Source organism: Phyllostomus hastatus, unplaced genomic scaffold (genome assembly GCF_019186645.2).
Source record: "Phyllostomus hastatus isolate PE091 unplaced genomic scaffold, TTU_PhHast_1.1 phas_scaffold_182, whole genome shotgun sequence".
NCBI classification, from domain to species: Eukaryota; Metazoa; Chordata; class Mammalia; order Chiroptera; family Phyllostomidae; genus Phyllostomus; species Phyllostomus hastatus.
The window spans coordinates 4583980-4610393 of record NW_025334013.1 but is presented as its reverse complement, the minus strand read 5'-3'; the positions used below and the strand labels follow the sequence as shown (position 1 = coordinate 4610393).

The 26414-nt window shown below is 39.1% G+C and overlaps 1 protein-coding gene across 5 annotated transcripts in view; it reads left to right on the top strand.

Annotated features, from left to right (window-relative positions):
* RERE (arginine-glutamic acid dipeptide repeats) overlaps window positions 1-26414 on the top strand; it is a 397572-nt gene that overhangs the window by 62578 nt on the left and 308580 nt on the right. For 3 of the 5 annotated variants that reach the window (XM_045858987.1, XM_045858991.1, XM_045858990.1), the window contains exon 2: window positions 10330-10402. The exons of 1 other annotated variant lie outside the window; for it this stretch is intronic. The gene's annotated coding sequence lies outside the window, so the exon portion shown is untranslated. Of the gene's footprint in view, window positions 1-10329; window positions 10403-13050; window positions 13147-26414 lie in introns of all 5 variants that reach the window. One more of the 5 variants, XM_045858988.1, reaches the window with a different exon arrangement.

The window sequence follows — 26414 nt, the reverse complement described above, 5'->3', positions numbered from 1 at the left end:
CAATCTGAGTGCTGGGGTGAGCTTCGGCTCGAAGCCCTGAGGGTTCTCTATCCATCACTGTGTGGTCAGCTTGAAGCATTTCACTGCTCTTATTCGTGGCAGTTTATTCAAAGGAATGTTTGCCACGTTTACTATCTGTTTGGTACCTACATAGCTTTAGCTGTCACTGGAGAGGAAAACAGTATCCTAAGATTCTGTGCCTAAACATTATTTGTAACAAATTAAGGCATTTGATGAAATGAAATTAAGATTTCAGCAATAGGTAAAAGATATGTTTGTACCAACTCTGTTTTTATAGTTTTTATTTATTTATTTATTTTTAGAGGGAGGGGAAAGGAGGGAGAAAGAGAGAGGGAGAGAAACATCGATGTGATCGAGAAGCAGTGATCGGTTGCATCTTGTATGTGCCCTATTGAGAGACTGGACTAGAAACCTAGGCATGTGCCCTGACCAGGAAACCTTTCGCTTTGCGGGACAACGCCCAACCAACTGAGCCACACCAGTCAAGGCCCAGCTCTATTTTTGAAGGCACTATTGATATTACTAAAAATCTGTGATATTTAATAAGAGCTATTCAATGGCAACAGTATGATTGTATTTGGTGGCTATAAATAAAAATTTTATGGCAAAAAAGGGAAACAGTGTAGAGTTATACAGATCAGAGGCAGAACCTGCTGGGGCACCACAACTATTTGTATATGACCACTGCAGCCCCTCGTTATGAAGCTTGATAAAAAAGAATTTTTTTAAACCCCTGGCACTTGTGAGGAGGGAATCATATTTTGAGAGTAGCTATATTAAAGGCAGAAAACAATATAATGTTTTAGAGTTTTATTGGAGTATTTACTAGTTCTCAAAGGTACTGGAGTTGGTTAGCATGGGAGCTTGGGGGAAAAAATGACTTAATTTGGCAGTCAATATTATTCTGAAGTAAATTCAACATTGTGTCTTCCTTGCCACAACATCTTAGGCATTAGTAGACTAATTTTATTAATAAGCTACCACAGGAAAGTTATAGTAGATCAAATATTAAGGCTAAATAAACTGGTAGTGTGCGTAAGAATGAGCTGCTTTAGTTAAGAGTTTTGCAGAAGTTAATAGTTGTGTAAGGGGATGTCATAAACTAATCTTAAGTGAATTGTTTACAATTATTAGGTTCTTTTTGGATATTAGTAGCACTTAGTAGAAGGAGAGGACTGCAGTGGCAGAATGTTGAAAAGGCTGAAATGGGAGAGAAGTGGGGAGTTGTAGTAGGACAACTGATGATGATGATGCATAGAGAAGGGAAATCTTGCTGGTAGAGGATGGAACCAACGTCTGAGTCTAGGTAATTTGATTCCAGAGTCCAGGCCCTTCACCAGGACCTGAACAAGCAGAGCCACTGAAAGAGCCTGGGCCCTGGTCAGTAAAAGAATGCCTATTGGTTTTTAAAAGACTACAAGGTTTCTGATGCTCATCAGGTATTACACAGAGGCAGCACTGCACATACACATGTGTACCACACTAGCCTGTGCCCTCATCTTCTCTATCTAGCTCAGACTGTTGCAGCATTCATTCATTCAGCAAATTTTTATTGTCTACTGACTGTGCCGGCACGGTTCTAGGAGCAATAGCCTCCTTATTCCTCTCTAGCTTTCCACTTTTGTTCCTGTAAAATCCCTTTTTAACACAGTAGGAATGATTTTTTTTTTCAGCAACACATATCACATCATTCTCCTACTTAAAACGATTTAGGAGTTCCTCATCCCATTAGGAATAAAATAGAGATTTCTTCCCATGATCATACAATGGTGGGGGTGGGGGGCCCAAAAATAACCAGAATTATTTCCTGCAGAATGGGCCCCTTGTAGTTCAGGCTTTCTCCATGAGGTGAGTTGGCTAGGAACCCATCTGTATCATTTTACCCACTGGCATTGTTGTGAGAGGCTGCATTCGGTTTCAATGAATTTTTTTTTGAAGATTCTTTCAGTGCATTTGCCCATTTCATGATGGGTGATTTACTAGCACACCTGCCCACACCATACTGAGTGCTTAACAGTTTTTGACCAAAAATGGCATGACCCCCTTACCTTACTCTTCCTATTCACCCAATCTTTCCCAAGTGACTTTTTTTTTGTTTCCTGGGATGAGCAAAGTTCTTAAAGGGAAACGTTTTGTCGATGTGAAAGAGGCGAAACCAAAAATGGCAGAAGCATTAAAAGCTATCAAAATCGACGAGTTCAAACACTGTTTTGAGCAGTGAAAAAAGTGTCTCAATAGATGTATTGGGTGAAATGGAGAGTACTTTGAAGGTGACTGAAGTTTAAACATGTAAGAATAAATACATACTTTTTATAAATGAATTCCATTTTTTTTGGTTCCCCCCTCATAGGCCAGCAGAGTATGTCTCTCCAAACCTCTGGTGTAACCTCTGACCACTCTTTACCTTGCTCCATTTGCTTCAAGCCACAGTGGACTCATGTCTGTGCTGCTGTTTGGGGATCTGACAAGCTGACTCTCACTCTATGTCTATTGCATTTATTGCGACCCCGGCCTGAGTTTTCTTCCCTCAGGTGTTTGCTTTGCTTGTTCCACTGTGTTGCATAGATCTCCCTTCAGTATTACTCCTCAGGGAGGTTTCCCTGGCCACAGCCTATAGAAGCCCATCACATTACGCCATCGTGCCCTGTGTGTTTGTTTAAGTTATTTATCATCCGAATTATGTTGTTTGCTTATTTACTTATACTTTGACCCCTGCTGCTGACTGTAATTTCCACAAAGTATTTATGGTTGAATTTCCAGCACCAGGAATAGTTCTCAGCACATAGTAAAGTCTCAAGAAACATTTTTAAAATGAATAAACTTACAATGATCTTTTCCACATATCTCTGTTAGAGTCAGCCTCCACGGTTGTAAGTAATGAGGTGGTTGGGAACAATGGATTTGGGATTTTAATCTTGACACCATTTACTTACTGTGTGTCCTTGGACATGTGAGGCATGCCCTTAACTCCTCCAAATCTCAAATGCCTTATCCAAAAATGGTGATGATGATGATGATGATGATGATATACTTACTTCATGAGGTTGTGATGATTAAAGGAGTAGATGATTAGATATTTGTAAACAAGTAAAACAGTACCTGGTACACAGCTTACTGATTATTGGTAACTGTCAGCCAATGTTATTATTATCACCATCACTGTCTTTTGAGTATGTGATGTGCCAGAATAGATACCCATCTTTTTCACCAGTTTCTCTTTTAAGATATGTATGCCTTGATACCTCACTATGAGATACTTTAATGAAATCAGTACCTGTTCGGGCCTTTTAGGAATGGTAGTTTTGATAGGATAAGAAAGAAAGGAGTAAGTTAGGGAGGTGGGATGAAGTTCTTCAAATGCTTAACGTCCCAATCCTTTGGGATTGGGAACATGAAAGCTGAACAGAGAAGGTCATTTTTTTTTTGCACTTGGCAATATTGTTTTGAAGTTGAAATGCTACTAAAATTTGCTGGGTAAGTTGCTGGTACTAGAATTAATACATGCATACTGATAAAGAAAGCTGTAGCCTTCAGCTTTTGAATTTTTTGCTTTATTTTCCTAATCCATAGGGTTCTCAATCTTATGCTTGGATTGGAACACGGAGTTTGTGTTTGGAAATAAAGAGTAATTGCTGATAATATGGGGAAAGGATGGAAGGACAGTACAAGAGATAGCAATATTACCTATGAGACTATTGTGATAACTGAGGTTAGATACGAAGAAACTCTGAACTGAGTTAGTGATGGTGTGAGAATGAATAGAGAGGAATGGATGCTGGTTGTTCATGACCCATGAAGAATGGGACTGAGAGTCTAAGAGTCTAAAATAATTCCCCGGGGTCTGACTGATGTGACCAAGTTTGAATCTCAGCTTCCCCACTTCCCAGCAATACTACCTTTGGCAAGTTACTTAATTTTTCTGAGTTCAGTTGCCTGTGAGATGGAGGGGGTAAATAATGGTGTTTGTTTCACAGAATTATCTTTTTTTTTTTTTTTTAAGATTTTTAAAATTTATTTTTAGAGAGGGAAGGGAGGGAGAAAGAGAGAGAGAGAGAAACATCAATGTGCATTTGCTGGGGGTCATGGCCTGCAACCCAGGCATGTACCCTGACTGGGAATCGAACCTGTGACACTTTGGTTTGCAGCCCGCGCTCGATCCACTGAGCTATGCCAGCTAGGGCTATTTCACAGAATTATCTTGATGTTTAAATGAGATATTTAGTATGTAGTAAGTTATATAGTGATATTGAAATTGATTGGTAAATATACCTTCCTTCTCATTCTATTTAGTAACAAATAGGGTTGGGTATATTGTAAATGAGGCAATCGGATTAGGGAATAAGGGAGGAAGTAGGTTTGGGGAGTAAGGTGTGTATGGAATATCTAGTTAGAGAATTCCATTTGGCTGTTGCTCTATGGGCCTTGAGTTTAGGAAAGATTTCTGGGGCTAGATAGCTAGATCTGGCAAGGAGGTGGTAATTAAAGAGAAGTGTCTTACATATAGTAGCTACTCAGTAAATCAAACATGAATGCCATGTGTTGATTTATTTCTTTTTCCAAAGTTGTAATTGGTAACCAAAAAAACAAGCAAACCCTGGTCTGAGCACCATCATCTGGTTTCTGAAGCAGTTTCTTCACAGGCCCAGTGCTCCTGAGAGACCCCCTTCCCTAAGGAAACATATATTATTTTCATAATGCTGAAGCAGTGATTTTTAAAAAAAATCTCATCTAAGGATATGTTTAATGATTTTTAGAGAGAGACATCAATTTATTGTTCCACTTATTTATGCATTCAATAATTGATTCTTACATGTGCCTTGACTAGGGATCAAACCTGTAATCTTTTGGTGTATAGGATGCTGCTCCAACCAACTGAGCTACCTGGCTGAGGATCGCTGCCTCACCATGGCCAGGTGTTTTGGTTTGAGCATTGTTGGTAAGCCAAAAGGTTATGGGTTCGATTCCCAGTTAGGTCACATACTGTATTTTTTAGACTGTAAGATGTACTTTCCCCCCAAATTTGGGAGGAAAATGGGGGGTACATCTTATAGTTTGACTGTAGCTTTACATTTACATTGGTGAAATATTATTATGTTGCTTATGCTATTAAATATTTTACCACATTTTTTGCTTCAAATTTTTTTTCTCTATTTTCCTCTAAAACCTAGGTGTATCTTATGGTCCGAAAACATGGGTACCTAGGTTGTGGGTTTGATCCTCGGTTGGGGTGCATATAGGAGGCAGCCAGTTGATGTATCTTCCTCATATCTCTCTCCCTCCCTACCTCCCTTTCTCTCTCTTTTTTTTTGTTTCTCTCTCCCTTCTTAACCCTTCCTCCCTGCTTCCTTTCTCCCTTCTTCATTCTCTAAAAAATCAATAAAACATGTCTTTGGGTGAAGATTTAAAAAAAAATCTGCGTGAGATACTACACTTGCTTTGTTTGAGACTGCCATGTCACTCATCAAAAGCCAAAATTCTTACAAGGCTATCCAGCCCTTTTGCCCCCAGTGCCCTTCCTTCATCTTTGCTCAGTCTGGAGGCACAGTGACTTTCTTGCTATTTCTCTTACCTCCCAGGTATGCTTTTTTTCCTTCTGCCCTGTGCACTATTAATTATACTGTAAAGCAGACCATCGTCATAACTTCTTTTAGTACTTTGTCAGTTGACAAAAGGTAGAAATCCAGTTCAACCAAAAAAGGGAATTTGAATTTGTGCAATCTGGAAGCTTTGTGGGTGAACCTGGGTAGATCCAGAAGTTTATTAGAAGCAGTGAGAATCTCTCTTTTCCTCCATCTTCTTTTGTTTCCCTTTGTGTTAGTTTCATTCTCATCAGGCTTTTCTCATGTTGTAGCAAAAAGGGCTGTGTGCAGCTCTGGGCTTCATCCCTGTGGCTAGGGGATCTGGCAAAAAGAAATTCTTTTTTTCCTAATGGTTCTAGCAAAGTTCTGGGGAGGGTTCCAATGGGCTGTACTTGGGACATAGGCCTATTCTTGAACCAGTTGTGGTGGCTAGGATGATTTAGCACATTGATTGTGCAGCCCTGGATGTACGCACACTGCGTGTCCTTAGGTCCTCAAAAGAAGGGATTCTTTTCCCTAGAAAGGAGCAGGAAGGGAGGCAGGCAGATAAAAACTGTCATCAGACTTCAATTTAACATGAACATAGATAGAATCTACTTTAATGGAGGTACAAACAAAATGCCTTTGATAAGACCCAGGAAGCACCTGATTGTGAGGATCAGAGGAATCTTCACATAGATGACATTTAAACTGGGCCTTTGAAAAGTTAAGAGGGATGTGTTGAAAAATAGAAAAGAAAGGGAATGTGTTGTAGGTGGTAGAAAAGAGTCTAAGTCAAGATGTGGTGATTGGAACATGGAGAAGTAAGGGCTGAGACCAGAAGTTCAATCCTTAAAATTAGAGTCCTAAAGAGTTTAGACTTCATTCATTGGATGGTGGAATCTAGCAGAAGTTTTTAAGCAGAGGAGCAATCTCATCAATGTCTCCTTACAGTGGATTAGCCAGGTGATCAGGAGGGCTGAACCAGGACACGGGGAGTGTAGTATAGAAGGAGACAGGTTGGAAGACATTTGGGAGCTAGAAATGAAAGTGCTTAATAATAGCTGGACATGTCAAGTATCAGTAGATGGGAAAATAGAACCATGGAAGTAATTCAAGTAGCCTGGGGTGAAGTGGCCAGCGTGAGCAGCATACACCTCAGTCTCTATACCCTGACCTACTTGACTGCAGGTAGGAAAAACTGCATCAACAGCCCCATTGTTGTCAAAGAAAAACCAGGTTGTTCTGTAATATGTAGTGTCTGTTTTCATGGGTCTGTGTGATTTTGAAATCTTCTATTTTAGACTATGGGCGTTTTTTTCCCCCCCATGATGCTGCAATTCCTGTTTATTTCATCACAGCTAGATTTTGAAAGTCTTTTAGTATAGGGACCATAAATGTTCTTTTGTCTATCACAAAACTCAGTATAGAACCATGCATTTGGCTTACTGAATATTTGTTAACTGATATCTCTACTTACATGTTTTTATTTTATTGCCCCATTAAAATCTGGATCTCTTCTTGACCAAATAAATACTTAGAGCTATTTGATCAGTTCCGTATTCCCTATTCTGGTTTAAAGGCCAAATGGCACACCCGGTAGTGCAGTTTTTTCGATCACAGTTACTTGATTTAGAATTTACCTGTCAGTTATATTGCTACATACAGGATTTTTAGGTACTAAGAGTACATAACAATGCAACTACTATGACTTACTGTAGTATTAGTAAAGAGTTGTAGTTTCAGAGGAATTATATCTGGGGAAAATTCTGTTACAAATATAAAACTGTAGTTAGTCTAGACTTCTAATGTTATGAGAGGTATGATGTAAAATCCCTAACTACCTATGTATGGAGCTTTAGTAATCTACATTTTCCACAGCAGGGTTTTTCTCCAGTGCTGAAGCAGGACAGAATTCTTTGCTTTTTGTTAACATGTACTTGAGCAGTTTGTTACTCAGGGGCAGTGTCAGTAGACTTTGGGTGCAACTTGAGTAGTGATAATTTCATGAAGTCCTTTGGGTTTAAGTTAAATTAAAGAGAATCACCTCTCAAATATATGCCACTCCCACTTGGAGAGCTTTTCATTTCACAGCCTCAGTACTAAGATCAATTTCTGGGACCCTTCATTTATTACCCAACATCTACTGAGCACCTACTGTGTTTCACACACAGTCCCAGTTCTAAGAGCTGAGGAAGCTGCATTGAATAAGATAAACCCAAACATCCCTATATTCATGGAGAAACATTCCAATGGGAGAAAGTAGGCAATAAACAAAGAAGTACAAATGTGTTGACATTGCTAAGTGCAATGGAGAAAATAAAACAGGAAAGGAGGAAAGGGAGGGAATGCTAGGATTTGGCTGTGGGTAGTGGTGATGGTAGGTTTGAGAGTGATTGAGGAAGGTGACTTTTGAGCAAAGAAACGAGTCATGCAGATATGTGAGGAGAGATCATTCTTGGTAGAGCAAATCACTTTTAGGCCTTTTTGGAGTTTCATTTGATTAACTTTCCTTGGTTAGACTATGGATGTATATATGATGAAATTTTATAGAAAATGAAATATACATCAGTTGGGATAAAAAAACAATTAAAAGAAAAATAACCACATGAATATATTTGGTACTTGAAAATTTTTTTTATTTTGGACTACTATTAAAGATACATGTGGAGTGTGTGAGCATGTGTGTCCTGGCTGTGTGTGTGTGTGTGTGTGTGTGTGGAGGTTTTTATCAAGGAGGCCCTAGTAATTATATTGTGGAATGTTCTTAAAGAGGATGTTATAATTGGCCAGTTGAGCTCAGCAGTCAGCCTGTGTTTATTATGCTTTTGCTGTTAGATTAGTAGTGCTGTGCCGAATGAATGTTGGGGAAGACAGAAGAGAACAAGACATAATGTTCTAGTCAGAGTGGCCAGACTGTCGTCTGTAGAAACAGTGAAATGAAACAGCATGGCTGAGAGGCAGCAATACTAGACTAGCAATCCTAAATATCCTTTCTTAGTAGCAGAATAATTTTACATACATACCAGTTCAGCTCTACAGCTTTTGCTCTTTAGAGCTCGGAGCAAATTCTGGGAGAGTCAGCAAGAGGGAGAGTCTCTTTTGGAGTTAGGTGTCAGAAGTCTGGTTTTGATTTCAGATGGCTTCAAAGTGCTTGAGAAGATTGTTTGCAGTGCATGATGATTCCAGAACTGTGATTGGGTAAACAAGTTACTGAAAACGAATGTGACGTATTGATTTTTTACTGTGGAAGCATGGTGTACTACAGGATGTCATCTTGTAATGTTTCATTATTGGGCGTAACTGAATCCTTTGATGACAGTCTTTGTCTTTATCTTACATGATATAATCACATAAATTTATATTATCAGCTGGTTGAATTTGTTTTTTTTTTTCATTCTGAGGAACAGATTTTATATTTTACTTTATCTGAGTTGTTAAGCATGGAACAAAGGCATTTTCTCCTCATTCTTGGCATGGAGTATGAGTAACACTACCTTTATACTGATCAGCGTGTCAGGTATAGTGTCAAAACCAAAATCTTTTTCTTTTAAGCTATTAGTTCATAAAGTCATTTCCTCCTTTATTGAACATTCATTAACTTAACTGATATATTGAGTGCCTACTTTGCTCTAGACATTTCTTTGGGATTCTCTGCTGAAGAACTTTTTCTTGCCTTCATAGAGGTGAGAGTATAGAAGATGAGAGAGTTAACAATTATAATAATGTGTGGTATGCATTCCAAGTATGGAAGGAGACTGCTCTATTAGTTGTATATAGCAGGGGCCACCTGACTTGGAGCAGGAGATACTTTAAGTTGAGATATGAAGAATGATTGAAAGAATTAACTGAGAAGTGGGTATAGCAATATAGGGGAAAGGGAAAGTTATTCTGGGGAGATAGAACCCATGTGTAGTAGCCCAGAGACAAAAGAAAACAAAACAACTAAAAGCAAGCAAGCGAAACAGGATCTTCACACATGGCAAACAGCATAAAGTTCCTGATATTTGGAGTATAGATTTTTGAGGAGGGAAGATACAGGGAACTTTGAAAGACATTACTTATTTTGGATCTTATCCTGTGGACACCTGAAATGCTTGAGAAGTTTTAAGCAGTGGATTGACAGGATTGGATTTGCCATTTACAAAGATCACAGAGGTTTCAGTTGAACGAAAAAAAGAGGACAGTGGCAATCTATGGGTAGGAGGCCTGGGGCTGTGATGGCAATACTTGTAAGAGATGTTGTCAGCCAGGACTGGGGCATTCACATTGGGGATGGAGATAAATGGATGGGTTCAAGAAATATTTAGAAGATGGAACTATTTAGGACTTAAGGATTGAAGGAAGAATCAAGGATGCACCTAGGTTTGTGGCTTGAGTTAGACTAGATAATGATGATGATGGTGCTTAACGCCGATTGTTGCTTCTCACTTCTAAGTATGCCCTTCACTGCCTGCTCTGTGAAAGTGAATGTGGGCCCTTTAAGTACTTTTCTTTGGCTGGCTAGCAAAATGTTATGAGAGAGATTGCAAGAACAAAGAGTTTTACTCCCTGTTTTTCCTGTGTTTGCCTGGCAGGCCACCCCTGCATGCAGCGTGCACATAGGGCTTCCCCACTGTTCAGGCTCCGGCAGCTTTCAGCGACCTCGCAGCTACTTCCTCCGTCCCCTCACCCTCTGCTTTGGGCAGTTTTGTAGCAGAGTACCTACAATGAGACATTTCCCCACAAACATCTTTCTTTGTCATTCTAGAAGACAGATTTGTGGCAAATTCTACAGGGCGGATTTCCCGAAGTTGTGCCAGATACGCGCCCTCTTGGATAAGGTATGGTTCTCAACTCTGGTGTTGGAGAAACTCTTCCTTGGGTACTGTGTCTCAGCTCTAGGGGTCGTAGTGATGATAGATTATATTATATAATATTATACTTGCTATTATTTATTATATTACCTATTCCTTTATTCTTTAGAGTTCTTTTTACTTCTTACTAGCCAATTCCTTATTATGTCAGTCATTTGCTATAGTCATTAATTCTTTTTTTTTTTAATATTGAATTTACTGGTGGGACACTGGTCAACAAAATTATATAGATTTCAGGTGCACAGTTCTACAACATGTCACCTGTACACTGTATTGTGTGCTCACCACTCTAGGTCAGGTCTCCGTCCGTCAGCGTCTGTGCCCCCTTTTCCCTTCTCTACCTCCCTTCCCCGGCAGTCACCATACTGTTAGCCATGCTCATGAGTTCTTTCTCTCTTTTTTCCTTTTTTACTCAATCCCTCCACCTCCTAGCACCGCTCCCCCCCCCCCCCCCGTGCTCTCTGTTTATGAATCTGTCTCTATTTTGTTTGTTCTATTTGTTCATTAGATTCCACATGTAAGTGAAATCATATGGTACTGGTCTTTCTCTGACTGGCTTATTTGACTTAGCATAATGCTCTCCAGGTCAATTCATGCTGTCACAAAGGATAACCAACCAACCTACCTTCCTTCCTTCCTTCCTTCCTTCCTCCCTCCCTCCCTCCCTCCCTCCCTCCCTCCCTCCCTCCCTCCCTCCCTCCCTCTCCCTCCCTCGCCCCCGCCCTCCCGGGCCGCCCCCCCCCCCCCCGGTGTAATATATTGTACCACAACTTCTTTATCCACTCATCTACTGATGGGCTGCTTCCAAATCTTGACTATTGTAAATAATGCTGCAGTGAACACAGAGGTGCATATATTATTTTGAATTAGTGTTTTCAGGTTTTTTTGGATAAATTCCCAGAAGTGGGATTGGTGGGTCATAAGGAAGTTCCATTTTTAATTTTTTGAGGTAACTCCATACAGCTTTAATAATTCTTTATTTAAAAAATGTTTTTGGTTCAAATTACTGTGTGTTTTTTCTTTCCTGATTGGGCTTAGGCTCATAGAGTATTCTGATGTGATCCTATAGGAAGAATATATTTGGGAAGAGGGATAGACTGTACCCCTCCTCTCTCATGTCTGTGGAATGGGAATAATATACTCCTCACAAGGTTGGAGTGATTACATTGTTCATAATATATCATCTTGGGTGAAATGAGTTAACATATATAAGGAACTGAGCACAATGTCTGGCACACAAACCCTTGGTTCATATTGTTGGAATGCTGGGCATTGTGGTTGGTGGCAGGTCTAGAAAGATGACCAGGGCTGCTGGTTTCACCCTGAGGGCTTGTGGAGTGGGGAAAGGCTCAGAGACTTTTAATTTAAGTGTCAGGTAAAGATCTGAATAAAGTGCCCTAGGGAGTCTTTTGAGGAGTCCTAGAGAAGGTGAAGGCTGAGTTGGATCTTGGAGGGGAGAGGGGAAGGGCCTTCTGTGTAGAGAGGACAAACAGCATTAGCAGTGGAGGAATGAGAGTGCTCGACAGTGCAGTCCACAGTGGGGTCATGGCTGGCCCGAGTTGGGGTCAGGTGATAACAGGTGTACATATTAGACTGGACACACCTTTGGAGTAGGTGTTTATTTTACATCACTGTTCCATAGTGTGCTTCACCTTCATTTCTAGGCTTATTACTTTTTATTATTTCCAGTGAACAACAATCTAAAACTATTTAAAACTTTTATTTGGTGCCAACATTTTCCTTGGGCTTTCATTGAATGTGAACTTTGCTGTGAATTGGAGTGTCTAGAAGGGAAACAGGGGCACTGCAGCCAGGACCACTCCATTGGGTGTACTTAGGATTGTGAATAACTTTCTTGATTCCTGGGTGTTGATAAACTCAGAGCTGTTTACAATTCACACTTCTCTTCAGCTTGCAAATCTTTTTGAAAAATTCAACTGAAAAACGGATATTCCTTAGAATTGTATGACTGTTTTTTTTTTTAAGAGAGGGTGGGGGAAGGGAGGTAGAAAGACAGGGAGAGAAACATCAATGTGCAGTTGCCTCTCACATGTCCCCCACCTGGGTCCTAGCCCGAAATCCAGGCATATGCCCTGATTGGGAATCGAACCAGTGATCCTCTGCTTCGCAGGCTGGCACTCAATCTACTGAGCCACACCAGCCAGGGCTGTATGACTGTTCTTTAAAGAACTCAAATTTTTGGAGATCTAGGAAATTAAAGTGTGATTAACTTGATTCCTTGGAGGAATAATATAGCCTTAAAACTCTGTGAGTTCTCTGAAGTGAACATTCCTTCTTTTTTTCCTTTTCTCTATCTGGCAAACTCCTGCCCCTCCGTGAATATACAGCTCAAATATCAGTGCAGCAGTGTTCTAAGATAAGTCCATTGTAATGCTGTTACGCTTTCAGCAAGGACCTTTAAGTCATAAAACAAAAACAGACCTAAAAACATTTTTTGGAATTTGATCTTAAGATTCTGGTTGATGTGACTTGTACTGGAATGGCAGTCTGACCCATAAATTCTCTTGAAAGTCCTGCTTCTCAATCTTTAGAGGAGGGGTGAATATATTCTGTAAAGAAATATTGGAAGAATAATCACTGGTTTTTTTTTTCAGAAAGAAGAGTTAAACCATTCTTTATTGGTTAGGACTTCTGGGAATTATACAGGAAGGAAACTAAGAAGGAAGATGTCAAACTGTGACCCTCTGAAGGTTTTTGTTTTCTTTTTCCCTTGTTTCTCTTAGATGTAACAGACACCTATAGAGAACTCTTTGTGTTTGCTAAAGACCTATTTTTTAAATAAAAGAATGTTGAGAGACCTAGGGGAAATAAGGCTGTTGGGGCACTTTTACTTGGCTTGATTACATACTTTGTATAAAATGACAAGTTGAAGTGTGATTCTTCTGATAATTGTCTCTTCTCTAGTTTGGCTTACAAACCAAGGGCGGAAGCCATTTATGGATTATTAAAGTTTGGGGCTGTTTTTGAAGGTTGATAAAATATTTCACGTTGCTTACTCATTGAAAAGTCAAAAGAAAAATATGATACTTTAAGAACAAGTATAAATTTGGTGCTGAGGAAATATAGAAGAACTGAAAAAATTATGTGGTAACCATCCCATACCTACCACTTAGATTGTAAAGTTACATTTTATTATTCTTGCTATATGATATACATTTATCATATTTATTATACTATATAGTCACATATTATCTGCTCCTTTATTTGTGTGTAAGGATTATTATTGCAGCATTTTATACTATAGCAAAAGGCTGTAAGCAGTTAGAATAGTTAAGTGAATATGGTATACTCATATGATGGATTCTATGCAGCAGTTAAAAAGAAAGACACATTTTATGTGCACTGACCAGGAATAATCTCTAAGATAAATGAAGGAGATAAAAAAGTTGCATGATATCTGAAGCATACTATTTATTTGTATAAGGAAAAAAGGTATTTATACATACATGCTGTATTGGCATGGAATAGCTCCAGAAAGCTTAAACAAGAAGCTGATAAAAGTGGGTGTATATCTGGCAGCCTCCTACTGCCTGTGTGTGTATATTTAATTGAGGCCTGTCCTGAAAATGTCCAGCCATTGTTAATATAATGTGAACAGCTTGTGTGACATTGCTGTAACCTGGCAGCCAAGGAGAGTTGACTGGAATGTGCATGTAAGAACAATGACGACTTCACTGTACTAGTCAGTGGGGGTGGTAGATGCTGCTGAGTGAGTATGTGTAACTGTGGCCATTGCATTAAAAATTGACTGAGCAAATATTGCAATGAATCTGCATCAAATTTTGCATTAAGCTTCAATATTCCTCCACGGAATCTCTTCAGATGATTCAGAAGGCTTTCGGGGATGATATAATGAGTGCAATACAAATAAAAGTTTGGCATAAATGCTTCAAAGATAGTCGAGGATCTATTGAAAGTGATCCACATTCTGGAAGGCCTGCAACCAGCAGAACATCTGAGAATGTTGACTGTGTAGGACTGCAATCAACAAAGATCGGTGACTGACAGTGTGAGAACTAGAGGCTGATCTAGGGATTCCAAAACCTACTGTGCCTGAAAATTTGACCCAGGATCTTGACAAGAAATATGTCATGGCAAAATTTGTTTCTTGGCTTTTGCTACCAGAGCAGAAGGAACATCATGCTGCAGTTGCTAATGATGTGATTCAAACCACTACCTGTGAACCAGATGTTAAGAAGATCATAACTGAAGATGAATTGTGGGTATATTGCTATGATCCAGAAACAAAGGCCCAGTCATCCCAATGGAAGTTGCCTGGTTCTCCATGTTTGAAGAAGGAACAGCAGGGTTGCAGCAAGATCAAGACCAAGACCATGTTAACTGTGTTTTTTGTTTGGGAAGGTGTTGTCCATCCAAGTAAGTCTCTCCAGACCAAACAATTAATAAGGTATGCCACCTCAGTGTTCTTCATTGGTTGAAATGTAATGCCATGAAAATGGCCGCAGCTATGGGCAACTGGTGACGGGCAGCTTTATCAAGACATTGCGCCTGCTCATGTATCGCGTCTCCTGCACAGTGTTTTGGTGAAACATCAAATCACCCAGGTGACTCAGCCCTACTACAGCCCAGATTTGGTGCCCTGTGACTTCTGGCTTTTCCCAAAACTAAAACCGCCTTCGAAAGGGAAAAGATTTCAGACTGTCAGTGAGGTTCAGGAAAATACGATGGGGCAGCTGATGGCCATCCCAGGGTGCCTACTTTGAAGGGGACTGAGACGCCATTGTCCTGTGAACAATGTTCCTTGTGTCTTCCTCAATAAATGTCTCTATGTTTCATAGTACATGGCTGGATACTTTCTGTACAGACCTTGTGTACAAGACAAATTTTAAAAGCTTGCCTGCTTATTTATGTGCTGCTTTGAAATTGTCAGGATGTCAAGATGTCAGACTCATAATCTTTGGGTTTTAGCAGCTGTTTCAACGTGAGTCACTCTCCCCTCCCTTCTGCCAAAAACACTAGGGGATTTTCTCTGATTCTCATGTGCGAATCTGATGGGGCTTATGAAGGTAAAACCTACATGCAGGCCTCTAGGAGTTTGAAAACTCTCAAGCTAGTCCTTAGTAGTCCTCGGAAATTTGTCCAAGTTACCAGTTAAGTGTTCCTACCACATACTGGCTTCCGTAGCTTGCTTCAGGTAAGCTGATCTCTGCTGTGATTCTCAGTGTGTTCCTGTCTCTCCAGATTTTGGGGTGGTGGTTTGCCTTGTGACCTCAGATCTCTGATGCATCTAAGAAAAGTCATTGATTTTGGTTTCGTAAGCTTATTTTTTTGCTGTGAAGATGAGAGTGATGATTTTATAGTTTTTTATGAGTTAGAGCTGGAACTGGAGCTCTGGTGCCCAGCAATTTTTGTTTAAAGAGATCCCTCTGGCTTAGTGTTCCCCAGCTTTTTTGGCACCAGGGAACAGTTTTGTAGAAGACAGTTTTTCAGTGGTTCTGGGATGATTCAAGTGTGTTATGTTCAAGTTTACTTCCTGCTGTGTGGCCCAGTTCCTAACAGGCCTGGACTGGTACCTGTCCACGCCTGGAAGTTGGGGACCCCTGCTCTAGGTGATTCTGATTGATGCTAATGATTGAGAACCATTGATTTAGTCTACTTCCCTCATTTTATAGATGAGACCACTGAAATCCAAAGAGGGGAAGTGATTTCTAAGATTTTTAAAGAGTCCAAACTAGAACCCAAGTCTCTTGACCAGATCATCTTCATGCTGGTTTTTTTTTTTTTTTTATCCTCACCTGAGGGTATGCTTATTGATTTTAGAGATCGAGGAAGTGGGGGGCGGAGAGAGAGACATCAGTGAGAGAAAAGCATCCATTGGTTGCTTCCTGTATGCACCCCAATTGGGGATTGAACCTAGGTATGTGCCCTGACTGGGGATTGAACCTGCAGCCTTTTGGTGCAGGGATGACTCTCCAACAGAGTCACCAGGCTGTGGCTTCCTACTGTTTTTTGTATTTACATATAGTTACCTTCAAGGCATTCATTATATTTTATATTGAAGGTTCTGGAAATATCTTTATTTTGACGGTTCACTGACTTAAGTCCTTGGTATTTACCTCAAATTTATTCCGGGATCTTGAAGCTCACTTGAATTGTTCTCTTTCATACAAATAACAACCCACCCCACAAGTAAACTCTTAATGCAGCATAGCTGTCAGTAAAATATATGTAGAAATTTTTATTTTCTCCATTTAATCTTATAGAAATATGTTAAAGTACCTAGAAGAAAACTTTAGAGCTCTTTAGTGTTTTAGAAAGCCTAATGTGAACCATTATATGGGATGAATCAGCTGTCACTTTTTCCTTCCCATGCATTTCCATAATTTTATTTTCTTAATTTTAGCAGTTGTATTCCCTTTCCTCTTTCCAAATCTCTGTCTGGAGAAGGCTGGGGAATATTTGTTCTAGAGAAGAATTGGCAGACTTTTTCTGGAAAGGGCCAGATAGTAAATATTTCAGCTCTTGCAGGCCATGTGGTCTGTTGTCATACTGGCTCTGCTCTGCCCTTGTAGAAGAAAGCAGCCAACCATAGGCAATATGTAAATGAATGGAAATGGCAGTGTTTCAATAACACTTTTTTTACAAAAACAAGCCGCTTGCATTTAACCCATGGGCCCTAGTTTCCCAGCCCCTATACAAATTTTATTTTAATTTTTATGCCCCAAAAGATGTCGCCATTTTTATTTATGAATTGTTGCCCCAGCATCACTTTCATTTAGATTGCTTTCAAAAGTAATAATAGATATTTTGCTGTGGAACATTGCATCTTAGTTTTGGTTTCTTTTTGGAAACATGAGCCTTCTTGGTGTTGGAGAGACAGATTTTTTCCCCCTCGAAACAAGGTTTAACAAGGGTTCGTTACTTGTGGTCTCCAAGTGACTCTAGTAAGAGGAAAAAAACAACCCTGTTCACTTACTGTAACTGCTGAGGCAAGCTGTACTAACTGTGGTGCATGGTAAAATGTCTTTTAATAAGTTCTTAAAGATAAAGAATACTAGAAAATCTCAAGTTATCGTGTGGTATAGGTGCCCATAGAGTTATTAGGTTAGAGGGATGGTTTTAATTTACTTGAGTTCTTGTCAGGTTGTTTATTGCATGCTTAGGAAAATTAGATATTGGTGTTTGTGCTTTGCAGCTTACATAGGTCTTGGTTGCAATGGCTTTTCATTACTCCTTAAGATCCCTTGAGGGCTCTGGCTGCATGGCTCGGACCTGAAAGGACAGATGCAGGCTGAGAAGTAGCCCTGGGACGCAGTAGCTATATGGGCCCAATATTTATATGCTTTATCAAATGTATGAACTGGGGTTTTGCTGGAGAGAACTCCTGGCCACTTGGGTTAATTATTATATGCTGTAATTCATCTTTGTTTTAGAGATGTATGCAATTTGAGTTATTTAAAACTTTTTGAAAACTGCAAATTCTAAAATTCTGTTTTGGGTGCTTTCTTGTTCTTTGGGAAATACAGTTAACCTTTAATAATGGTGGGTATTTGAAATATAAGTTTTAGTACCAACTATCAGTCCATTTAAAAAAGGTCAGTTTACAATGTTAGAATACTGAAACCTCATTTAATTAGAAGGGTCTTCTGATTAGAATTTAATTGTATTTCAGGCTAAAAGGAATATCAGAAGGTGACTCTAGAGGGCAGCGCAACTCTGCCAGTTCATGCTTCTGACATTTAAGTTTTGCTTTGGAAAAATAATCCCTGTGTTCTGAAGTCTTTCCCCACTACAGTGTCCCAATTTGGTAGAATGTGAGTTTTGGAAAGAAGTGTTCTGGTTTGGCTTAGAAAGGTTACTAAGGTAATGTATCATAATTATTGGCCCTAGGGAAAATCCATGCTTAGTTTAAAACATATTGGCTTAGAAAATTTGGAATTGTCTTACTGATTCAACTAAATTGAATAGAGTTTGCTTTTCAAATATTTGTAGAACATTAACCTATAGGAATAGTGTATCTTTTGTTTTCAGATATTTGGAAATAAATGGTATCCTTTATTAGAGAATTCAGTGAATGGGAATTTGACTTATTCTGACACATTTAAAAACATCTCTTTATTTTTATTTTTTTAAAAAGATTTTATTTATTTATTTTTAGATAGATGGGAAGGGAGAAAGAGTGGGGAGAAACATCAGTGTGTGGTTGCCTCTCATGCATCCCTAACTGGGGACCTGGCCCGCAACCCAGGCATGTGCCCTGACAGGGAATTAAACCTGTGACCCTTTGGTTCACATGCTGGTGCTCAATCCATTGAGCCATACCAGCCAGGGCCTAAAAACATCTCTTTAAAAGTGGAAAGGTTGATGCGCAAGAGACAGCCACATGCTGATGTTTCTCTCCCTCCCCTTCGCTAAAAAATAGATAAATAAAATCCTAAAAAAAAGAAAGGTTGAAACCAGATGCTTAATTGCTGACTATCTATATGAGTATTGAATTTTTCAAAATCTTTCAAATGTTTACATTCAGTTCAGCCCAAAATATATGATGCCACCCATTTTCTTTTTTTAAGTTTAAAATTTCTGTACATTTTTAGGACAGCTAATCTGTATGTTTATGGCTCACACATTAGTCATCAGATACGGTTTGGAAAGAACTGTTTTGAAGCCTAAGGAATTTTTGGGTCCTTTAAATTTTTTCTCCCTCAAAAGCACAAAAAGAGGATTATAAAGGAAAAACTAATAAGGTCTTAGAATGTTAGGCATGACAATTTAAATTTAGAAAACAATTCTTGTGACTGTGTTTCCTGGTGTTCTTGCAGTGTGAAAATTATGTTTGCTGTTAAGTGTGGCAGATGGACATTTGGGATTTTGAACATTTTAGTTTTGACCTATTAGAATAACTTAAAGTGTACTTTTTAAAGGTTTTCATTTTCTTTGTTGAATCTAGGATAATTCAAATGAATATGTTTGTTAAAGTACTTGGAAATTCCTGGATGAAAGGCCTTATGTGAGTGCAAACAGTACAAATTTAAGAAACATATCACTATAGAAATTCTGTTTCTAGTGTGTGTGTATACATTGGTTTATAGACACTAACCAAAGTAGCTTCTTTTTGTTTTATCTAGTTACTTAATTCCCCATTTTTTTCTACCTTGGGTTGGATAAAATAGTTATTTTGATTTATTTCTTCTTTGTTAAAAACAGATTAGGAATTATTATTATTATTATTTAGTATATTTTATTGATTATGTTATTATAGTTGTCCTGCTTTTTCCCCCTTTACTCACCTCTGCCTGGTACCCCTCTTAGTTCATGTCCATGGGGCATGCATATAAATTCTTTGACTTCTCCATTTCCTGTACTGTTCTTAATATTCCCCTGCCTATTTTGAACCTGCCAGTTATGCTTCTTAATCCTTGTACCTCTTCCCCCATGCTTCCCCTTCTCCCTCCCAACTGATAACCCTTCAAATGATCTCCATACCTATGATTTTGTTCCTGTTCTGGTTGTTTACTTAGTGTGTGTGTTTTTTTTCTTTTTGATTCAGTTGTTGATAGTTGTGAATTTGTTGCCTTTTTTAATGTTCATAGTTTTGATCTTCTTTTTCTTAAATAAGTCCCTTTAACACTCATGTATTAATGGTTTGGTGGTGATGAACTCCTTCAGCTATACCTTGTCTGGGAAGCACTTCATTTGTCCTTCCATTCTAAGTGGTAACTTTGCTGAATAGAGTAATCTAGGCTGTAGGTCCTTGTTTTTCTTCACTTTGCATACTTCTTTCCAGTCCCTTCTGGCTTGCAAAGTTTCTTTGGAGAAATCAGCTGATAGTCTCATGGGTACCCCTTTGTAGGTAACTTTTCTTTTACTGCTTTTAAGATTCTTTATCTTTAACCTTTGGCATTTTAATTATGTTGTGTCTTGGTGTAGTCCTCTTTGGGTCCAACTTGTTTGGTACTCTGTGTGCTTCCTGGACTTGTACGTCTATTTCCTTCATCATATTAGGGAAGTTTTCTTTCATTATTTTTTCAAATAAGTGTTCAGTTTCTTGCTGTTCCTCTTCTCTGTCTGGCACGCCTGTGATTTGGACGTTGGCACATTTGGAGGTGTCCCAGAGTCGTCTTATATTGCCCTCATTTTTTAAAATTCTTGTTTCTTCTTTCTGTTCTGGTTGAACATTTATTTCTTCCTTATGTTCCAAATGCTGATATCTTCTCTTCACTGTTGGTTCCCTGTAGATTTTTCTTTATTTCACTTAGTGTAACCATCATTTCTTCCTTTATGTTGTTGCCATACTCAATGAGTTCTTTGAGCATCCTGATCACCAGTGTTTTGAACTCTGCATCTGATAGGTTGGCTATCTCCATTTTGTTTAGTTCTTTTTCTGGGGTGTTGTTATAGTCTTTCATTTGGACCACAGTTCTTTGTCTCCTCAATTTGGCAGCCTCCTTATGTTTGTTTCTGTGTATTAGGTAGAGCTGCATTCACTCCTTGTAAAAGGTACCTGTGAATTGTGTGGGGTGGAGTCTTAGGTAATCGGCAGGGTAGGACAACCTGCTTTACCAGTGCGTGGTTCTGTGTTGGGGGAGGGCTTGAGAGGGTTCTTTATTTTGTTTTTAAAGATTTTATTTAAATGGGAGGGCGGTGGGGAGGGCTGGATGGGTGGGCTGGGATGGGAGTAAAAGATAGAAAATTGTACTTGAATAACAATTAAAATAAAATTTTAAAAAAGAGAATGTTTGGAACTAGGTGATCCATCATGGTGGTTCATTTTACTATTCCCTCTGCCTTTTAAAGTATTTCTGAAAATGTCCATAAAAAAAAATTATTACTTTTAGAGAGAGGGGAAAGAGAAAGAGGGAGAGAAACATCGAGTTGCCTCTCGTGGGTCCCTACTGGGAACGTGGCCTGCAGCCCAGGCATGTGCCTTGACTGGGAGTCTAACACGTGACCCCTTGGTTCGCAGGCCAGTACTCAATCCACTGAGCCATACCAGCCAGGCCAGTGGAGAGGGTTCTTTGCTGCTGCTTGGCTTCTGGCAGTTTGCTTGGCACTCACCCTGTTTCCAGTCACTTCACCCAGTCCTTATATATGACTGGTGCTATTCCAGCTGTTGCCCTGGTGTTGAATCTCAGAGTGGGTAGGTTTGCATACATTTTAAGACCTTGCAGGATCTTTAAGAGAAGTTTTCTAAAAACCTGGCAGTTTGTTCTACCGCCCCAACCCCCACTGCTTTTATGGGCAGAAGTTGCGGGGATGTATCTTCAGGCACTGGATTCCTGGGCTGTGCGATCTGGCCTGGGTCTGGGGTCACTCAGTCCCAAGCTATCCCTCCCGATGTTTATCCACCACATGTGAATGTGGGACTGTGTCTGTTCCACCGCCGCCACCCCCTCTCTACCCATTCTCCATGTATCCACCCCTCCTGGGTGAATGTGGCTTCTTTAAATCCCTACTTGTTGGACTTCCATGGAGTTCGTTTTTCTGACAGTTCTGGGGGTTACTTGTTCTAAAATTTAGTTGTAGTTCCTTTTTGTGGTTGCTCAAGGAGGCGAAGTGTGTCTACCTGCCTATGCTTCTCTCTTGATCAGAAGTCTTAGGAGTTATTTTTAATGATAGCGTTTTCCACATTTCTTAGTAATGTTAAAACTAAAGTGCAGTTAGGAAACAGACATGGGTATTGTTTATTAGCTTTGATTATTGGTGTTGGATATCAGCTTTACTTTTAGTACCACATGTGTTTTCGTATCATCTGTTTTCCATCGTAGTCACAGAGATTGCGACAAAATATCTGTTCATGTGAATAAAATACATAACACACATCAGAGCTTTCACCTGAAATTGTGTTTTAAAATTGGTATGGTATGTAGGTAAGCCCGAGTTTTATTTTTAAGAGAAAAATATGAAATTAATTACATAGGATATTTTGGGGGCAAGAAAGTTTGAGGTTGAATAGTCATTTACACTGTATCTAGAAACAGAAAGTAAAATTTTTAAGCAGCTATAATATGTAGAGAAAGCAACTAAATTCCTGTTTTGCAAAGGATTTGAGATACATTGCCTAATTCTCAAACTTGAAATTAACAGTCTTGTTAAATTTGTTTTTTTAAGTCTAGCAAATGACAGAACATTACTTTAGTAAAGATAGTATTACTCAGTTTTTTAAAAATGTAAATTGCCAAAGTCTCTGGTATTTTGAAATATATTAGATAAATTTTTCTTAATCTAATATTTAAATACTATTTAAGGTCATTCCACTCTATTTATGAATTCTATTCAGTATATATCCCTCATTTTTTTCCTTACACTTTTGAAAACTTCACTGTGTACAGTCCCCCAGGTCCATCCTTTGGAGGAAATTTTAGTTACTATTTTCCTCCAATTTATCCCAATTTACCCAAACTCATTGTTTTAGTTTCCCTAATTTACCAGTTTTGTTCTCCAGTTTGTTGATTTTGTTTTTGTTCTCTTTGATGGAGTAGCTCCTTTTGCTCTAGAGAAAAATTGTCTTAAATCTGAATATAAAATGTCTTGAATTGTCTGTCCAGATGTCTTCTTTTATACAGATACACACCTTTAGGCATTACTTAAGGGAATCACATGTTATGGTTATAGCAGCTTCATATCTGCAACATTCCATGAAACAGAGATGTCAGCTGATCAGTGGTAGCAGAACTTGACTTCCAGCTCCAGATTTGCCCATCAGAGCATATTTCCTTTCAGTAGTTACACACCTTCTGGTCATGTTGTTGTCCAGTGCTTCTTAATAACGTGTTCTGTAAGTCTCTGACTATAGCTAGCACGGGGGTAGGCAAGCTTTTTCTGAAGAGGGCCAAATAGTGACTGTTGTGGGGTTTGCGGTCCAGGTAGTCTCTGTTACAAGTATTCAGCCTTACCTTTATAGCACAAAAGCAGCCCAAGACAATATTGAAGTGAATGGATGTGACTGTTTCCAATAAAATTTTATTTATGGACACTGAAATTTTAATTTCACAGAATTTTATGTGTTATGAAGAATTATTCTTCTTTTGATTTGTTTTTCTCCCAAACCATTTACAAATATAGAAACTATTCTTTCCCTTATGGGCCATTCAAAAGCAGGCTGGGCTGTTGGACCATTAGCCCATAGGTTGCCAAACTCTGAACTGGTAACTTGAAGAAGGAGGTACAGAGAGAAGTGGTTACCTATTGATGACTTTAATTATGCACATACCCAGGATTGTTTTTGTTAGTATCCAAAGTGGAATAAATATTAATATGATAGAAGGTATAAATAATCTTGTATTATTTATAATACAAAATATCTTGTATTTTCTAAAATATTTTATTTTTTTATTTTTAGAGAGAGGGTAAGGGAGGGAAAAAGAGAGGGAGGGAAACATTGATGTGAGGAAAAACATCAGTTGGTTGCCTCTTGTACGTGGCCCATCTGGAGACTGAACCTGCAGCTGAGGCATGTGCCCTGACTGGGAACGGAACTGGCCACCCCTTGCCTTGAAGGACAACGCCCAGCCGACCCACACTGCTCAGGGCATAAATGATGTCATTTCTAATGGTAACTTTAAAGTTGGGTTTAGCGATATAGCAGATGAAATTTGGTTTTCATGACATATTAAATGTGGAAAATGACCAGGGCTATGAAACAAAATCTTTGATATACACATTGTCAAAAGGCTAGAATGCACAGAAACTGTATAGATTTGGTTGATAAAAAAGCTTCATGTAAGGGAAAGAACTGCCTTCAGGGCTGTTTTAGTTGTGATTTTTATTTCTGTGTATTCTGTCCCCACCTGATGGTTTGTGCCATCTAACGCTGGTAATTCAGTTCTGGAAAGTAGATCGTCTCTACTTTTGATTCTTTTGTGGCATTGCAGTTTTTTATCAGAAGTACTGAAAGACCCAAACTGTCTTCTATACTGGTAGGGATTACTTTCCGCCGCCTCCTTCAGTGTAAAAGTACAGTTTATTAGCTTTTGCTGGCATTAAGTAGTGCTTGGACACTGTATGTTTCACAGCAGACATTTTTTTCTACTTAACAGTGTGAGCAGTTGGCTGATTTGAAGAACTGTTACTTCTGCTGATTCTCACTATGGCAAAAATCAATGTGCACAGCACAGTCTGAATTAATAGGGCTCAAACTCATTAGGCCATGAAAGTGGTTTCATCAACAGCGAACCCTTTGAAGACCTTGTCAGATAGTGCCCTAAAACACATTCCAGGAAAAATATGGTTAGCACTTAAAAATATTTTTTGTTTCAGTGTTTGTAATCCTTTTTAAAGCCTCCTAAAATAACTTTTGGCGTTGCTTTTATGTTATATTTAGAGGGAAAAAATGTGTATGTTCTTTATTGAACCATAGCCATTCAATCTAATTACTAAGTTCTTAATAAAAAGCCCCTTCAGACACTGAAAAACATTTTATTTTTTTATTTCTCTGTATATTGAGAGTATCTTCTGGCTGACTTGTTAGATTTTCTTCCTCTCTGTTGTCATTCTGTAATTTTATCCTTTGGCTCTTCATTCCCACTTCCTCCTCCACCTCCTTGTTTTGGTAATGGTTGGGTGATTTGATGTCTGTGAGGTATTCGGATTCGATAGCCATGTAAGTGCAGATCAGCATTACCTTCTAAGACTCCTCTTACCTCTAATGAAAGTTCTAATTGGATTCGGCTGAGGCTAGTATGTGATAGATAGGTTAAGGGTCAAAATGGGAGACCAAACTGACTAATAAATTAACTTTCTGTTAGATACTTTTAAATTTTGAGGTGCAGAGCCTGAGTTTAAATTCTGGTTCTGAGACTTATTAACTGCATGACTTTATTGAACAGATATTATTCAATACTTTTATTGCTCAGTTTGTTCATTTATAAAATGGAGATAATATCCAATAGGAGCAGTGTCCTATATATAAAGTAGTTAGAGCAGCACTGGGCACATAGTTGGCACTCAATAGATGTTTGTATTATCATCATCGTTGTTATCCACATTTTAGATGAAAAATGGCTAATGTGGGTTTTAAGCAGGAAAGGGACATTGGAATTGAATTTCAGAAAGCTTGCTTTCATAGTAAAGGGGAAGACATAGTCAAGGCCAGGTAAGCTAAGGTAGAGGTAGGAAGGCCAGTGTTCTGGGTTCAGTTGTATCCTCTCCAGATTCATATATTGAAGGCCTAACTCAGCTGTGTGATGCCATTTGGAATTCAGGCCAGTAGGGTGGGCCCTAATCTAATTGGTGTCCGTGTTACAGTGGGAAATTTAGACACAGAGATAGACACACATAGAGGAGAAAAGAACGGGAAGAGACACAGGGAGAAGAGGGCCGTCAACAAGCCCAGGAAAGAGTTCTGAGAACAGATCCTTGCTTTACATTATTCAGAAGGAACCAACCCCGTGGACACCTTGATCTTAGACTTTGAGACTCTAGAGCTGTGAGACAATAAAGTTCTACAGTTTAAGCCACTCAGTTTGTGGTACTTTGTTAGGAAAGTCCTAGGAAACTAACACAACCAGCTAGGGAGATAATGAGTTTCAAAACTGGTGGTGGTGGTGGTGGTGGTGGTGGTGGTACTGAAGAGAAGGAGAGATGTTTAAAACGCAGAACCAGCCCTGGCTGGTGTGGCTCAATGGATTTGGTGTTGGCCTGCAAACCAAAAGATTGTGAGTTCGAGTCTTGTTTAGGGCATGTGCTGGGGTTGTGGGTCAGGTCCCTGGTTGGGGGCGTGTGAGAAGCAACTGATTCCTGCATCAGTGTTTCTCTTCCTTTCTTCCTCCCTCCGTCCTCCTCTCTCTAAAAGTAAATAAAAATCTTTAAAAAAAAATTTTTTTAAATGCTGAACCAGTAATTCTTAGTAACTGATTGTCTTTGAGAAGGCAGGAGGAGTAAGAGGTGGTTTTGCTTGAGAGGATGGTGGTGCCACTAACCGATGGTCCTGAAAGCACATGGGGAGGATATGGTGTGGGGAACACAGTGAGTTTGTGGACGCTCTATATCTGAAGCTCAG